This window comes from Leguminivora glycinivorella, chromosome 12, assembly GCF_023078275.1.
Source record: "Leguminivora glycinivorella isolate SPB_JAAS2020 chromosome 12, LegGlyc_1.1, whole genome shotgun sequence".
NCBI classification, from domain to species: Eukaryota; Metazoa; Arthropoda; class Insecta; order Lepidoptera; family Tortricidae; genus Leguminivora; species Leguminivora glycinivorella.
This window is the reverse complement of record NC_062982.1, coordinates 9,266,643-9,280,604: the sequence shown is the minus strand read 5'-3', so window position 1 is coordinate 9,280,604 and position 13,962 is coordinate 9,266,643.

The window sequence follows — 13,962 nt, the reverse complement described above, 5'->3', positions numbered from 1 at the left end:
ATTATGTAGGTATCTCATTGTGTATGCGCTCCTTGTACAATTATTTTCACTGACATTAGGTATAATGGGACAATCGTAAGGTCAAGCTATAATGCTCAATTAGAATATAATATACGTATGTAATAGAAAAAAAAAAAGCGCTGGTGGCCTAGCGGTAAGTGCGCGCGACTTTCAATCTGGAGGTCGCGGGTTCGAACTCCGGCTCGTACGTACCAATTGAGCTTTCGGAACGTGCGTTTTAGATACGTGCGAAATGTGATTTGATATTCGCCAGTCGCATTTCGGTGAAGGAACGTGAGGAGACCGGGCTGATCCCAATAAGGCCTAGTTACCCGAAGTTCGGAAGGTCAGATGGCGGTCGCTTTCAGAAAAAAAACCGGCCAAGAGCGTGTCGGGCCACGCTCAGTGTAGGGTTCCGTAGTTTTCCGTATTTTTCTTAAAAACTACTAAACCTATCAAGTTCAAAACAATTTTCCTAGAAAGTCTTTATAAAGTTCTACTTTTGTGATTTTTTTCATATTTTTTAAACATATGATTCAAAAGTTAGAGGGGGGGAGACGCACTTTTTTTTCCTTTAGGAGCGATTATTTCCGAAAATATTAATATTATCAAAAAACGATGTTAGTAAACCTTTATTCATTTTTAAATACCTGTTCAACAATATATCACACATTAGGGTTGGAATGAAAAAAAAATATTAGCCCCCACTTTACATGTAGGGGGAGTACCCTAATAAAACATTTTTTTCGATTTTTTATTTTTGCACTTTGTTGGCGTGATTGATATACATATTGGTACCAAATTTCAGCTTTCTAGTGCAAACGGTTACAGAGATTATCCGCGGACGGACGGACGGACGGACGGACGGATGGACAGACAGACATGGCGAAACTATAAGGGTTCCTAGTTGACTACGGAACCCTAAAAAGTAGTTCCGCCTACGCTAAATCATGGGATTAGTTGTCAAAGCGAGCCACGTTCCCATGAGCCGTGGCAAAATGCCAGGATAAGGCAAGGAGGATGATGATATTTAATAAAAAAATAGTTCACATTAGCAGCATTGTATTGCAACTTGTAAGTTTGCAACCAAAATAGTAAGTATTTACTTATAAGTAGGTAGGGAATTACCAGTAAGTAATTTTTTGTATAATAAGTACCTAATACATATTAGATGTATCTGTATTTTGACGAAGGTGTAGACTGTAGAGTTTGTAAAGTTAGTTTTTCTACTCGTCGACTGTAATCTGTCAATTAGGACACCACAGACTAAACTATAAGTGCTAACTTTTCAGTGTTGGATACTCTATGGCAGTTCCGACTCAATTATAATAATCTCATTATAGTTGACTTTAGTTAATTGTAATAATTTCAAAAATTCATACAATTTCTATACTAATTTGCGATACCTGGCAAATTTTTCTGCATCTGAAACACATTTTTTTTATCTGTCGCGGTGAACGACGCTATTAACATCAATTTTAACTTGCATGAATGATGATATTTCCGTCCATTGATGATGAAGATGATGACTCGTAGAAAAATTATTGTATACAATAGTGATATAATTAAGCTTTTCACTCTCGTACCGTACTATTAGGCCACTCAGCAAGCTTCGTGGCCTAAACATGGTACTCGACTGAAAAGCTTTGTATTATATCACGATGGTATAAAATGGGTACGTATCACAATGTCTAAAGTTAAAAAACCTAACGTTAAATGACCTACGTTCAAAATACCTAAAATCAAAATACATAATGGTGTTTCGACCGAAATTCAAAATACCTAAAGTTTAAAAAGGTGCATATTATAATGTCTAAAATAAAAAAAATTACGTTAAATGACCTACGTTCAAAATACCTAAAATTAAAAAAACTAACGTTAAATGACCTACATTCAAAATACCTAAAATTGAAATACTTAATGATTAAATCCGAAAAGCAAAAATGTCTAATAAATGGGGCTTAAACAACCGGTTTACCCTTGAATCGTCGATAGACAATTAATCGAATATTATTTCAAAGACAACGTTTGAAATAATTTCATTTCATCGACAGTTCATATCGTAGAATGATCGATACAAGTCAAATTAAACCGTGGACTTTTACTTCGTAAATAACTTATTCCGAGTATACTTTATATCGTGGTATTTTGTTTTGTGTTTTTTCATTTCATTTTGTTTTACATTAAATAAAATTTATTACGCATAATAATATTTCAATTTTGTATACCTATTTCAATTGTTATTTATTCTAAAGTTTTACAATTTGTAAATTATTTGTTTTTATGTTTGGTCACAACTAACCTAACCTTCTTCTAACCTAACCTAAACCTATTTTAAAGGTCGTGCGTTGATGTGTCGGGTCGCAGTTCTAACCTAACCTAACCTAACCTTTTTTTTTTTTGTTTAGGGGGGGAAAATGCGTTCCGCATACCACTAGGGTGCGAGGGGGACCCTAGTGGTTATGTGGGACTCCCGTATTGGCTAATGAGGCCACGGTATACCCACTAAAAACCCCCCCACATGCCACCTCGCCGCGTTGTTGGCGGGGTTACCGGAACACTTACGCTCACAACGGCGACCCCGCCGGCGGCAGCCGCCCACTTGCAGCTCTTCCGTGGATGCCCAACGGCCCTCCACAATGAGTGCGCCAGATGACAGGGCGCACCCTCCTCCTCGGCCACTTATGGGTACAGTGACGGACCCCCTCGAGTCCGCCACAAAGAGGCCATGAGCGCCAGAAGAGTTCCGGCGCCCGGCGGCGGGAATGGTCTCTGGTTCCACCGCTAACCAAGGCGACCGCAAAGGATAGGGAGAACGGCGCACCGTAATACCGGCACTCCTCTTCCCTTGCGGCCCCACCAATGCCGCTACAGCTGAGCGGCCCCGCCAAGGTCGCAGGGGGTAGGGAGAGTGGCGCACCGTTATACCATCACGCCTCTCCCCCTGCGATCCCACCTCGGCTACCGTGGGAGGGCACAGAGCGGCATCCCATACTGCCGGATCTTCCCTCCCACGGCAGTCCTCCTAGAAGCATCTCAAGTGGGCTTTACAAGCCCACTTGGAGCGTCCTCCTCGGGCCAGCTCGCCCATCAACAAGCCGGCCCTGGTTGCTTCTTCGCTTCACCGTGGGTGACCAAGCCACGGTTACTAAGCCCCTCCACCACGACAAGGTGAGCAACCTGCGGGGGGAACCTTTTTTTTTTTTTTTTTTTACGTGGGGAATGCGTTTACGCATACCGCCGGGTCTGAGGTGGTGGGCGACCCGGTCGGTTATGTGGGGCTCGAGGCTGTAAAGAGGCCCCCCTACCCACTAAACCCCACGGTGTCCTCTCACCGCTTTGTGTGCGGGGTCCCGGGGAAGCTCGCGCAATGCGTCCGCGGCCCCGCAGCGGCCATCCTGCATCAGGATCCGTCGCCAGGTCGGCTTTTTAAGCCGACCGATCCTCGCCTTCGGAGCGCTTCCCGGACACAGGGTCGCGCTCTCCAGCTCGAGAGCTAGCGTTTGTGGGCGAGGGCGCTCTCATGCCTCCCTCGCCCGCTAGCTGTCGTTAGGGTGGCAGGTTCCGCTCGTGGGCGGCACGTCTGCGGCCTGTGCGGCGGCGGCGCATCGGGTCTGCCTCGGCCTGGGTTTCCCGTTCGCGCTCCGCCGCCTCCTTCTCCTTAAGGACGTGCTCGCTGAAGGAGAGCAGAGCCTCCCACCCTTCCTCGCTGGCCACCATGGCCCGCACCACCGCCGGCAGCGAGAGGTCTGGCCCCACCTGGGCCATCAGCTCCTGCCGCTCCTCCTCCCATGCCGGGTGCTGGGCCGAGTCTACGCCAGCTCCGCACGCGTGGCACTCCGTAGTCGGTTCTCTTTGAGCGACTTTGTGCAGGTAGCTGCCGAAACAGCCATGCCCCGACAGCACCTGCGTCAGTCGGAAAGAGAGAACCCCGGAGCGCCTTTCGACCCAGTCGTGGAGGACTGGGCGAACCGCCTCTATGGTGCCTCGGCCGTTCCAGCCGGTGCACCCACATCTGCATCGCCTCGCCCTGGAGCTCCTCGCGCCGCTTTTCCACCTCCGGTGGCGCCGGTGGGTTGTCCCCTGCTCGTGCCTCCGCACGCCAGCGGAACAGTGCTGCGTGGGCTCGCGCGTCGAGGTCCCAGGGCAGGCACCCGGCTAACGCGCATGCGGCATCCGCGCCCACAGTGCGGTACCCTCGGATTACCCTCAGCGCCATTGCTCTTTGCGGTCTCCGCAGTTGAGCGATGTTGTGGCTGCTGAGGGTCCTCGAGGTGCCGGTTTAGACGAGCCGCCACCACGCGCTCGAACAATTTGCTGGCCTCGTCCAGGAGCACTATCGGCCTGTAAGCTGAGGGCGAGTCAGCCGGCCGCCCCTCTTTGCGCAAGAGGACCAGCTTTCCTGATTTCCAGGAACGAGGGAACCGCCCCTGCGCCAGGCAGCTGCTGAATAGCGCCCTCAGACGCGGCTCAAGTGGGCCCAGAGCCAGGACCCAGGCCCGGCCGGGGACTCCGTCAGGGCCAGGGGTAGTGTGGCTTTTCGCTCGGAGTCGTAAAACCGCCGCCCCCAGTTCAGCCTCCGTTACTTCCGGCGCGTCTCCCTCGTCTGCCACCCTCCCTCTGGGGGGTATCATGGGTGGAGGTGTGTGCTCGTCTGTTGTTGTTGGGAACAGGGCATCAACGATCTGCTCCAGGAGCTGTGGTTGGAGACTCTGCATGAGCGGTGGCGCCCAAGGGCGAAGCTTGCGCCTCACCATCTTGTACGGCCTACCCCACGGATCGTTGTTGAGAGTCTCCAACATCTCCTTCTCTGCCAGATCCTTCGCTCTGCCGATTGCCCCCTGCAGTACTTTGACGGCCGTCGTGTACGCTGCATACAGCCGCTCCTCCTCTGGCGCGTCTCGGATACGCCGCCTTCGGTAATGAGTGTACTGGCGTCTCGCAGCAACACACGACTCGCGCAGTTGCGCAAGTTCAGCGGACCACCAGTACACAGCACGTTTAGGAGGTATCGGGCCCACTCGCGGCATCGCAGCATCGCACACCTCGACCATGGCACTCCCCATCCTCTCGGCTTCCGCGTCAACCTCCACTGGGGCTTCGACGGCTGGCAGCCAGGCTTTCACCACGGCTGCTTCGAGCAATACCTCCCGGTCTAAGCGTTTGACTGCCCAACGCGGGCCGTCCCCTTGCAAAGGCCGGTTCAGACCGATCGGGTTGACTGGAAGTGTGGAGACTTCAAACCGAATGTATCGGTGATCCGACAACGTCTCCACATCTTCCAACACTTCCCAGCCTCGAACACGGCGCGCCAGGGCAGCGTTCGCGAACGTGACGTCCACGATGGAGCCACCCTGTTGCCGCACACACGTGTTGACCGACCCTCGGTTGAGGACGACCAGCCCAGTCGATATTGCCCACTCCTCTAATTCAGCCCCGCGGGCGTCCGTTGCCGGCGATCCCCACGCAGTGGATTTCGCGTTAAGGTCCCCAGCTACGAGCACCATGCCCGGCCGCCTTCTGCCGATCGGAGCTCCGACCTCGATCAGAAACTGTTCGAATTCGGCCAGAGTCCGGTTCGGCGAGAAGTACGCTCCCACCAGCATAATGTCACCAACCCAGGCCGCAACGTATCCACGGCCCCTTTCTATTCTTTGGGGCGGCGTGGGACCGGCGGGCGAATTGGTGACAATAGCCACTAGGCCGTCTAAGTCGCCAGCCCAGTTGTCCCTAGGTGGGACAGAGTAGGGCTCGGCAATAACCCCCACACTAATCTGCCATTCCGCCAGGCTCTGGTACACAAGGTCCTGTTCTCTGGCGGAATGGTTGATGTTCCCCTGCAGGAAGCTGATGGCCATTATTTATTCAGCGGCCATTGCTTCCCCCAACGCATTGCTGGCCGCGGGTGTTGTTGCGGCCGGCTGGGAGGACTGCGAGGGGGCCGGGGGGCCATCGCGAGTCTTCCTATCCTTCCTCTGTCCTCGGGCAGTGCACGCCTTGGAACCCAGGGCATGGCTTGCCGACTTACCCGATGCCTCGCACACTGCACAGTGGGGCTCGGCCGAGCATTGTGCCGCCTTGTGGTCCGGCTTTCCACATCGGTAGCACAGACTGCCGCGATCTATTTGCGCTTGGCATTGCGCCCTGACATGCCCAACCTCCAGGCAGCGGTAGCAGCGTAATATTCTGGGCTCCAGCAGCTTCACCTGTGCCGAAGACCATCCAACCAGGAAACGACCACCGTCGGACACCTTCTTTGCCGCCGTGACCGGGCAGCGTACCCAGACTGTACCAAGACCAGTGTGATCCCGGTGGATTTCCCCTGCCTTGACCTGATCCTGAGTACATTCCCCGGCTCGAGCAACGGCGGCGACTACCTCCTCCGACGTCACAGAGTCATCCAGGTTGGATAGTCGCAACTCCGCACACTTTGTCGGCCTGGACACTCGGACTTCCTCTCCCAGTTTTTCCGCCAGCTCCCTTGCCAGCTTATCGGCCTTCTCACCGCTGTTCACACCCGGCAGCTGCAGGATCCGTGCGCCAGTGGCTGCCCGCCGAAAACGCAAATCGGAAATGCCCAGATCAGATAGCTTGACCTTCTCCTTTGCTACGGCCAGCACCTTGGCATACGTTGCGCCGTTTGCCTCCGCTTCCGGTTGCAGCGTCAGCACCACAGCTGCCGATCGCGGCGGGCGAAGACCTCTACTACGTGTCTTTGCCTTTGCCTGAGCCTTCTCGTTCGCTGCCTTCCTTTTTGTGTTTGCCTGGGGCTGCGTCTTCGACTGTGCAGCGGCCCTCCTCCTCGCGCTCCTACTCACCACTGAAGTCCATTGCTGGTCCGAGGACCCAGGTGCAGGGGGTGGCGGCTGCTGACCGCTTGGGGCCGACGGTCCAGCGACAGCAGTGGGCTGTGATTTCGCCTTCTTTCTCTTCTTCTTTGACTTTTCGCCCTTTTGGGGCTCGACCGTAAAATTTGGGGGCCCCGGGAAGGCCTGACCCCTGCCGCTTTCCCCGGTGTGACCGTTTGCGCGGCCTGTCGTCCCCGGTCTACTGCCAGTGGGGTCTGTCCTGTTTTGTTTGGCAGAAGCCTGCCATCTCGCTCCAAGGCTCCGAGTCTGTCGTCAAGGATACGTCCCACCTTAACTGTGATTGCCCCGATCAGGTCGTCCACATGGGGACGTCCGAGGGCAGCGGCGGGCTGCGGCGCCTCCCTGTCTATTGCCTTTGAGGGAGGTGAGTCCCAACGCGGCATTTGGAGCCGTTCCATGTCCTCGCGAATTTTGCGAAGCTCGCAACGCACATCTGCTAGCTCCGCTTTGAGGCGCTTATTTGCGGCCTCTAATTGTCGCGTTTCATCAGACACGGAGTGTGTCCTGAGCTCCTCAAAAACTTCCTTTAACGCCTTGACCGAATCTTTTAGGGCCTTTTGGAAGGTGCCCTTAAGATGGCTCGACTTGTCGGCCACCATCTTGATGGCTTTCAGATTGGCATCTACTCGGTCATTGAGATTCCCCTCCTGATCCTCGGTGGACGTTTCAGAGAGTCTTTTTTGGCGGGTTGCGACAGACCGACAAAAGTTCTCTGCTTCCTTTTCCTCGCGAAGCCGCAGCTCTTCACGTTTCTCCTTATTGGTGGCCTCGCGGGCCTTTAAGTAATCCCCTGTAGTGTGTAGTTGGGATGCAGTGTCCTCGGTTACTTCCGTCTCATGCGGTAAGCGCGAACCGGAGCCGAGCCGGATGCGCTCCACCAGGACGACGGGTGTTCGGCCCAGCGGATCGGTCTTGCTAAAAGGACCAATTTTACGCCCCCCTTTTGCTTTCTTGCCTCTTTTGGCAGTGCCTGACAGCAGTGTCCCGACTCCCGCGTCGCTTTCTGAGCCGGAGGAAAGTGCTAGGTCATCCGCGGGCCGTTTGTCGGGCCTCGAGCCCCAAAACTTCCTGCACATTTCTGTGGTCGAGGGCTCCGCTTGCGCCTTTGGGGGACCCATTTCCACCGAGCCCTCCGAGTCGCCGGTGTCGGCCTCCCCCTCGCCGAACAGGTCACGTCTGTCCAGCCTTGAGGGGGAGAAGTACTCTTCTCTCTCCTCTTCTCTCTCAGGCGACTGCGTCGCTTCCACTCCGCGGATGCCGGCGTTCCTCTGGGTAAAAACTCTCGTTCGGTTCGGAGTCGAAGGACGCACGAACTGCCTATATCCTGGGAGCACAGGCGCATCCTCCGCTCCCGTTTGTGTGTCAGGCACGGTGTAGCGAATATAGCGCCCAAGCGCGTCCCGCAGTGGGCGGAACCCCGCCGGGACGGGCTTAGGCGAGGGCAGGGCAAGCCCGGGTGAGGACGGGGTGCCCGCCGCCTCCTCGCTGACCGAATCTCCTCCTCCGTGTGCTGGTTTCGGGGAGGGCTCGGTCACAGCCTCCTCCGCATCACCTCCTCCTCGTAATCTTAGCAACAAACCCAAATCGTTAGCATCGGCGTCCGTTGATCGCTTGCCAGTGTCGTTGGAATTGGTCCTCGAGTGGTGTGCCCCCCAGAATACGACGGGCAGCATGTCACCACAGTACGGGCATCCAGTGCGGATGCCCGTTCTGTGGTGACACGGAGGATTGGGACCTCCTGGGGTAATCTTACAATGTCTTGGCCACTCATTTTTTGCTATTTTTAAGGGGTATGCCCCCTTGTGCGGCGCTTGTGACTGGGCTCCCCCAGCCACGCATCCCATCGGCACGCCGCAAACCTTGGGATTGGGGATTTTTATAGTGGTTTACTCCACTTGGCCTTCCTCTCAGTGAGGGAGGCCCCCGGTCCGCTCAGTGCGGGTTGCGGGTTGCCCGACGGTGGCCGTAGCCACGACGCCGCGCCTGGCGGCCTGGGCACGCCTCCGGTGGCTCATAGAGCCCCGACTCCATCCCGGGGGGACACCTGGCAGCTCGCACTGTGCCCTCTGCTGACTTCAGAGGGACACGCGGAGCCGCCCCCCGTGTGCTGCTCTTAGTCTGGCCTCTCGCCTCAGGCCTGTCCGGTTTGGGAGGCCCTGTCCGGCATAGCCCTGAGGGTCCTGGAGGCACGCAAGCCCCTTCACCACGGCAAGGTGGCAACACGTCGAAGGGGCTGCGGGGGGAACCTAACCTAACCTAACCTAACCCTACTCTGTAAGTCGATCTTTTCTGTGTGATCGCAGTTCTAACCTAACCTAAACCTACTCTGTAAACTGTTTGTTTTTTTTTTTTTTGTGTGGTCACGGTACTAACCTAACCTAAAGCTAATCTGTAAACTGTTTGTTTTTGCGCGTGGTCACAGTTCTAACCTAACCTAAACCTACTTTAAAAGCGGTTCGTTGTTGTGTTAGGGCGGAGTTCAAACCTAACCTAAACCTACTCTAATATCTATTATTTTAGGTATTTTGACCATAGGGTATTTCAAATTTTGGTGTATAAAATTTAGGTGACATTGTTTTTGGTATTTCAAACATTTGGTATTTAGTCCAATAGGTATTTTAAATTTCGGTAATTCGTGCGTAGGTGTAACTTGCTTAGGTATTTAAAATCATTAGGTATTTTGATTTTAGGTATTTTGAACGTAGGTCATTTAACGTTAGGTTTTTTCATTTTAGACATTGTGATACGTACCCTATAAAATACTATTTAGAGTTAGAAGCTTTAGCAGAAGTTTTCGACAGACGAGCCAGGCAAGTTGTTTTTAGATGCAAAATGATTTGGTAGGGTTATTATTTAATCAGTTACAACCAAGAGAACTGTCGAATTTTCTAAGCTTCTCTTAGAATGAAAATCCATACTAATATTATAAATGGGAAAGTGTGTGTGTCTGTTTGTTTGTCCGTCTTTCACGGCAAAACGGAGCGACGAATTGTCGAGATTTTTTAGGTGGAGATAGTTGAATGGGTGGAGAGTGACATAGGCTACTTTTTGTCTCTGTCTAACGCGAGCGAAGCCGCGGGCAAAAGCTAGTATTATATACAGCGTCTTCTTATTTTTGATCCACACAAATAAATCATGGAATGCGATAGGTTTTGGCACGAGCACAAATGTCTGTAACAAAATAAACTGCAGTAAACGAATAAACGGCTCCAGCCTTGGACGTGAACTGTGCAGTCGAGAAATCACATAAATCATTTAAAAAATAAATCTTGAGTCAATTTATGATATCAGGAAAAATCTCCGTAAACATTTTAACCTCTTGAATGCTTCCTCCCGTGTCAAAAATGGCGTAGACACCAAAATGGCGACAGAGGGAATATAAAACAAAAAACTTAACTGACAGTCTTTAACAAATTCAGTGGGCCTTAGGGCCACTTGCACCACCCGCTTAACTCAAGGTTAGTGGGCTGTCAACTGTCAAATTACATATAAAATTGTGGGTTAACCCTCGGGTTAACCCTCCATTTTCGGTGGTGTAAGTGACTCTTAAGCCCACTTGCACCAACCACTTAACTCAGGGTTAGTGGACTGTCAGCTGTCAAATTCCATATAAAATGGTGGGTTAACCCTCGGGTTAACCCTCCATTTTCGTTGGTGCAAGTGGCCCTTAGTGGTCATTGGCGCTGCAGCAGGCGCGACAGACGACGACCCTTTTAGTGGTCAGTGTTAGTGGTGTTAAAAGGGTTAATATAATTAAAAGTAATTTGTACCTGTTTAATACGTTAAATCTATAATATCACTTGTTTAAAGTAGGTGAACAACCTTTAACCCGGTGTTTATTATATTATATTTTTCCTTGATCATGCTACTTATTACGTCCTCCGCAATATACATATTTCCGATATAAACTAAAGCGATAAAATTGTATGTGCATTCCGTAGAAGCGGGCAGTCAAATCCGCAAATGAGTTCGTAAACAACCACATAGAAAACCAAACCCGCTCCATATTTGGTTACAAAGCCGTACCTCTTTACATCATAGAAATTACCATAGCTAATTGGTAAAAGTATAGGTATGTACCTACGTACCTGTTAGTAGAAATATCGACCTTGACATGTATTTCTCATAAACATTTTAAAAGAAAGCACGTTGACCACGTTATCTATACACATATCATATAAGTATAAGTATACACATTCCGTTCATTATAGACATAATGGATATTTCTTTTTACTCCGCCTTCCATTTTATAGATCGCTTCTATCTTTTTACAAATTTTATGAGCGCACCTGCAAGTGATTTCGTTACCTATCTAACTATCAATAATAAGGTTTTCTAATGAAAAGTTGGAAACCTAGTTTCTTTTATAAATGATAGCTCGATATTAGGCCGAAGGCAATGCTAAGACATGACCTCGTGTCCCCAAAACAGAAAGCTGGCACGCATCTGTAAATATTTATTTAACAATTAACCTTTATATTTTCAGTACTGTGAATGACGTGGGTATCTACTGTCTTCAATGGGCTGATTTCAAATTCACGAACCGTATAGAACTATCTTTAATAATTAATAATGAACTTACCACCGGGAGATTGAACTGAGAAAAGAAAATTGGGAGAAACATTTTTGGAAGGCACAGGGTAAACTCGCCTCATTCGGTGACACGCCTAATTCGGTGAAACAACCAAAAATCGTCTTTCGGAATTTTAGTGCTTCAAAGCTTGTATCACCGAATTAGACGTGTCACCGAATGAGGCGAGTTTACCCTACGGTATTGGCTACGTGCACGACAATTACGCCCACTACCATGTGAATTTGAAGTGGAAAATGTCAAAAAATGACATGTAAACAAACACTATATTTTAACGATTTTTCGTTAATTTTAAATAAATCGAATAACAAGAGCTACTATTTAAAGTGTAATTTAGGTAGATAGATTATAAAGACAAGGATATAATACCAAAAATCAGTTTCCAAAGCATTACTCACGGTATAAACTTCCAACCCCAGACTACAGAAAGAGTCAATAAATTGGTGCTGGCAGGGCATATAGGGAATCTTGAAGAACATAGGAGTAATGGTACAAGTTTTTCGAGCTAGTGATATGGTATTCGCTAAACCTCCGTCCCGTTAATGCCATATAAAATAAATCTAAACGTAAGTACGTAGTCATGTCCGCGGCCGCAGAAATATCCGACACGGGCCTATTCCCAGGCTAGGCCTGAATCTTTAAGCATAATCTTTTACAGTAGAAAAAATACTAACAGCGTATTGAACAATATTAGGTAAAGAAAGCTTAAATATAATTTATTATAATGTTTTGTTTTGACATGTCACTTACGTTTTCTTTTCACCGTAGCTATCCATTTAGTTTTTTGATCCAATTTCCAATGTGCGCTAATAAACGCATAGAACGTGCAACGACTATTTATGCCATTATTTTTACAATTAACAACGAAACAACATTGATACCCCATATCAAACATTACACCACATTGTATTATATTTTATGAGTTTTGATAGATGACAACCACAATCAGTGTCGATTTTGACCACCGCAAGCGCTGCGATCGCTTTGTTTACCCCCTCCATGCACTTCGCACGAAGCCAATAGACCAAATTCAGACGGCTTGCGACTATATGGTGCCTTATATGTCTGTTAAATTGTTTTGAAAGTATATCGTTTAGCGATACCAAAGAAGTAAGATTTGCGTCATAAGTGCCAGCCAAATTAGTAACGATTAGTAGTGTACATGTTTGGAATACACCGACGGACTGAGAATAACGTCTCATGATTTCTAGAACTTACGAGATTATGAAGAATAACTAAAAAAATGTCTAGACTTGACGAACCGGTAGTCCAAGCGAAACTCGAGCCAGCTCTTGGCCTAAACCGGCCAATCGTGGTTGTAGTGTCTCTAAACAAGATATTTAATAAAACATACATCGTACCTATACGAAAACTGGTTGACACGAAAACACGATTATATAATAATTAGAGCTATTGGTAATCTGCGACATTGACGTTGTTCAATAATTTAGTAGGTCTGTCGCAGTGTGAATGAGGTGTAATACCTACTAGTATAGGATTTCCCGTGGTAGGTTTTTTATTGGCAATCAAACAAATATTATCTAACGTTTTCCTCTTAACTAGATTATGATAGAATGAAATAGAAGAGGGTCGTGGCCGTCTAATAAATAAGTGTGCAAAAGTAAGTGAAATATGTATAAGTAGGTACCTACTTATGACTTATAGTAGTTTTTATATAAGTTTTTCGGAACTTATGTGCGAAATGTCATTTGATATTTGCCAGTCGCTTTTCGGTGAAGGAAAGCATCGTGAGGAAACCGGACTAATTCCAATAAGGCCTAGTTACCCTTCGAGTTGGAAGGTTAGATGGCAGTCGCTTTCATAAAACTAGTGCATACGCCAAATCTTGGGATTAGTTGTCAAAGCGGACCCCAGGCTCCCGTGAGCCGTGGCAAATGCCGGGATAACGCAAGGAGGAGAGTAGTTTTTATATAAATAAATACCTACATATGAAATTGGGTATATGAAGTTGAGTCAGTTATAGGTATTATTTATATTGTTTAAACAAATAGTATGTATAAGATTTTTTCCTTATAAGTAATATCTTTCTGTGCTCTTCATAAAAATCTTGTTTTTCCGTAAGATGTTCTTTTTCCGTAAAACGGTGCTTCAAAATCTTCAAATTCAAATTCCATGTATCGATAACCATCGAAATAAAATTCGCAATAATATTAAGTGTATCGCAGAGCGATCCGGAAGACTCGAACTGAAAGTCATTGACTGTCCTCACTCTTCAGAAAGGATGACCTCAGCCAATATCGACACCAGTTGCACTTGATTTTAAACTGCAGGCAGGCAATTATGGTCGCGCGATAAATGATAAAACATCTGGCCGTCCCTATCGCACTTACTAATAGTGCGATAGGGATGGCCTGATATTTTATCGTCTATCGCGCGACCATGCTACCCGTGCAGGGGATCTAGCCAAGTACAAAATCGTTTACAGAGAAATGACATAAAGACTGGCTGTCTCAGCCGCACTAGTTCTGAATCTGAACATAC